The 3,849-nt window shown below is 39.8% G+C and overlaps 1 pseudogene; it reads left to right on the top strand.

Moving 5' to 3' along the window:
• The first annotated feature begins 1,375 nt into the window (after positions 1–1,375).
• On the top strand, positions 1,376–1,515 carry LOC130363228 (U2 spliceosomal RNA; annotated as a pseudogene).
• The last annotated feature ends 2,334 nt before the right edge of the window (positions 1,516–3,849 follow it).

Raw genomic sequence — 3,849 nt, 5'->3', positions numbered from 1 at the left:
GCTGCAGAGATCCTCAGATTGTGCTGACTAAACTCACACTCACTGACTCCTCACACAAGCAGCTAACTAGCTCCTCTCTGTCTAGCCAGACCAGGGGGCTTCTAGCTGGACTCTAATTGACCACAATGATCACATGACACCTCTGCAACTTTTCCCTTAAAGGCACAGTACATTTTATACAGCATATATAAGCATTAAAAAAAAAAAAAACAATATAAACTAAACAGTTCCCTGGATCTGTGGGCAGAAATCAGACACCTGAGGCACTATCTACCTGACAGGACAGGCAGTGTAACATGTTCTGTACCGGGACACCACAATAATACGCCCCTATGTACAAGTAATTATCTTTTACTGACCCTTGGGAATATAAAAAATGTGTGAAGAATTGGAAGAATTCTCATATCTGTGTTCATTTATCTTTTTCAATAAAGTTTTTTTTTTAAATATGGGACATTACAACAATTTATGTCTTCTTTGTTAGAAAAAATAAAAAGAAGTCACGTTTTGTTAGTAATTTCATTGCTCTGAGCAGATAATGGGACATTCCATACAGACGACATGTTTATTTTCTGCTCTGTGTTCTTCCTTTTATGTAAAGACATTCAGCAATTCTGACACTGTCTGATACTATTAACATATTTTGGTGGTGACATCACGACAGCAGATGAAAGGTTCTCAGCCCATTAACAACACGGAGACAGCGCGAATATAAACATGGAGAAGGGTTTTCTCAGTGCCAGTGACACTTACATTAAAGACCTGGTGAGAATTTGAGGGCGGCCGCTGTGTGATCTTCATCGGGAAGGACAAGGCTCAGAGAAGTTTTCTATATTAGCTTAAAGCGTTACTATCATTAGTAAGAAAATGTAAAAAAAATGCTTAAAGGACTGTCATGTAAGGAGCTCTGGCTGGCTCCCTACATGACAGTGCTCTCAGCCTATCACCGGCCGAGGAGAGACATCGCTGCGGCCGGTGATACGCTGATGGCTCTGTGACGTTACCGTCCCCAGGAAGCAGCAAGATTACCGCAGCGGAGGACCGTGAGGCCGGTACCGGAGCAACGGGGGAACATAGGAAGGTGTGTTAAAGTTTATTTTCTTTATTTTTGCAGCCCGGGCACAGGAATATTTAAAATTCATGCAGTACAGATGTCCTTTAAATCAATGTAGTATTGTGCCCTAAGACCCTGTATGCATAATAATTTGCATGTGTTAATATGTAAAATACCTTTTGATTTATGTATATTTGTGATCAGTCTTCTGATATTCTCTCAAAGGCTGGGGGTGTTTCCTCTGGAGCTCCTCTCCTCCCCTTCCCCTCCCCCCTGTCATGAGGTCTGCACAAAGATTTTTTATTTTGCAAAGCATATTGGATCGCTTCTCGGCCTTTTGGCTAAGATCAAGTGTAGTATCTGTTCTTATCAGTGGTCTAGTCTCTGCCATTGATGTAGGATGGATGCTGCATGGAGGAGCTGGTGTACCGGGGTGTTTCGGGGCTGGTGCCACAACACCAGCTCAACGGCTGCCCTGATGTGACCGGTTTCCTCCGGGTCTCGCCATGAGGTAGAGGGGTGTAGAGCCGAGGTACTTTTGTTCCTCGGGGAGTGGTGACCCTGAGGTGCAGAAACTCACTGGGTGTTATAACTCACTCAGTGAACGCACTGCACCATATACTCTTCAACTTTGGCACTCACCCTTGGTATCCCGGGCTTCTGGCTAGGATCAGGGAAATTTTTATAGATCCGGCTGGATGACCAGGCAGTATATCTGCACTCATTCACTTATTATTTTTGTATGTCACTGTGCCACTTTGCGTGTTTTTGTTTGTACACAGGATTGTCAGGATACTGTAGCCCTTCTGGGTGTCCCTCCTGGTGGTCTAGGGGAGGTGTGTGTGGCCATCAGGTTCCTAACCTCCCTGCAAACCCTGGGCATCTTGGCTTTGGTCAAGATGTCATCAGTATACGGTTCCTCGGCTGATACCTTGGTTAACGCCTGGGTTGAATCCAGGTCCATTTTAGGCCCCTTAGTAGCTTCGGCGAAAAGGGGCATCGAACCTGGATCCTTGCAGGTGCCTTTTGGCCCGGATGTGAAGGGTAGGTTTGTTGGAGGGCCTTTCTCCTGTTGGAGAAGGACTTAGCGATAGACCGCATCCTTTGTGCACGTTTTTTTAGTGTGACATGTTTGCACTTTTTCTTGCACTTTGGGTGATAGAGAGAACCTGCCTCGGCTCTTAAAAAAAAAAAAAAAAAAATTGGCTGAATGCATGCTCTTGCTCTATATGATGCTAATGCAGCCATGCATGCTCTATATAACTAGTGCAGCCATGTGAAACTATATGGTGCAAGAACATAAGAAAAAAACGCCAAAAACAAAGATCTTTACTTTCTCAGAGCTTTGTTACCAAAGTGCATGCTTTTTAATTACCCTAAAGCAGCCGTGTGGAACCTATATGATGCACATACACAAGAAATAAGTTCATGAAATGACCAAAGAGAAACCATTTTGCATATAACTAATAGTTTAGCACCTTGTATTATTGTAACTGTGCATGTGAATGCTTCTCCTGAAGAGGCTGCAAGCTGTCTGGATCTTGTCTGTGCTCTGAGGAACAGCATGGGGATAACCACACCTCCCACCCCCTCCCCTCACGCTATATTTTTAAACCTGTTTTTCACATCTTTAGCAATAAAATATTTTAATGAAGTTTATTAGGAAAATGCTTAGTTTTTAAGGAAGTATTAAATGGAAAAAAATAGTTTCTAATGACAGTAACACTTTAATGTTGTTTACACCTACAGAAAACCACAAGCAGAAACCTTACAATACCTACAATAACACTGCCTCCAATGTCCAAGAATATAACTACTATAATACTGCTCCTATATACAAGAATATAACTACTATAATACTGCTCCTATATACAAGAATATAACTACTATAATACTGCTCCTATATACAAGAATATAACTACTATAATACTGCTCCTATATACAAGAATATTACTACTATAATACTGCTCCTATATACAAGAATATAACTACTATAATACTGCCTCCAATGTCCAAGAATATAACTACTATAATACTGCTCCTATATACAAGAATATAACTACTATAATACTGTCTCCTATATACAAGAATATAACTACTATAATACTGCTCCTATATACAAGAATATAACTACTATAATACTGCTCCTATATACAAGAATATAACTACTATAATACTGCTCCTATATACAAGAATATAACTACTATAATACTGCCTCCAATGTCCAAGAATATAACTACTATAATACTGCTCCTATATACAAGAATATAACTACTATAATACTGCTCCTATATACAAGAATATAACTACTATAATACTGCTCCTATATACAAGAATATTACTACTATAATACTGCCCCCTATATACAAGAATATAACTACTATAATACTGCCCCTATATACAAGAATATAACTACTATAATACTGCCCCTATATACAAGAATATAACTACTATAATACCACTCCTATATACAAGAATATTACTACTATAATACTGCCCCCTATATACAAGAATATAACTACTATAATACCTCCCCTATATACAAGAATATAGCTACTATAATACTGCTCCTATCTACAAGAATATTACTACTATAATACTACCTCCTATATACAAGAATATAACTACTATACTATGTCTATGGCACTCACTCATTAAAACACTGTACTTTATTGTTTCAAATTAAAACTACATCGGTGGACATCAGGTGATGAAGGTTTGGGAACCGCATCAGCCGAAGCTGAACAGTGAGACGTTAGGGCAACAGTTTCCCGCTTCCTCCGGCCTCACTTTCC

The sequence above is a fragment of the Hyla sarda genome, chromosome 3 (genome assembly GCF_029499605.1).
Source record: "Hyla sarda isolate aHylSar1 chromosome 3, aHylSar1.hap1, whole genome shotgun sequence".
Taxonomy (NCBI): Eukaryota; Metazoa; Chordata; class Amphibia; order Anura; family Hylidae; genus Hyla; species Hyla sarda.
Note: the sequence above shows the minus strand (reverse complement) of the source record. Positions and strands in the feature narration are given on the sequence as shown.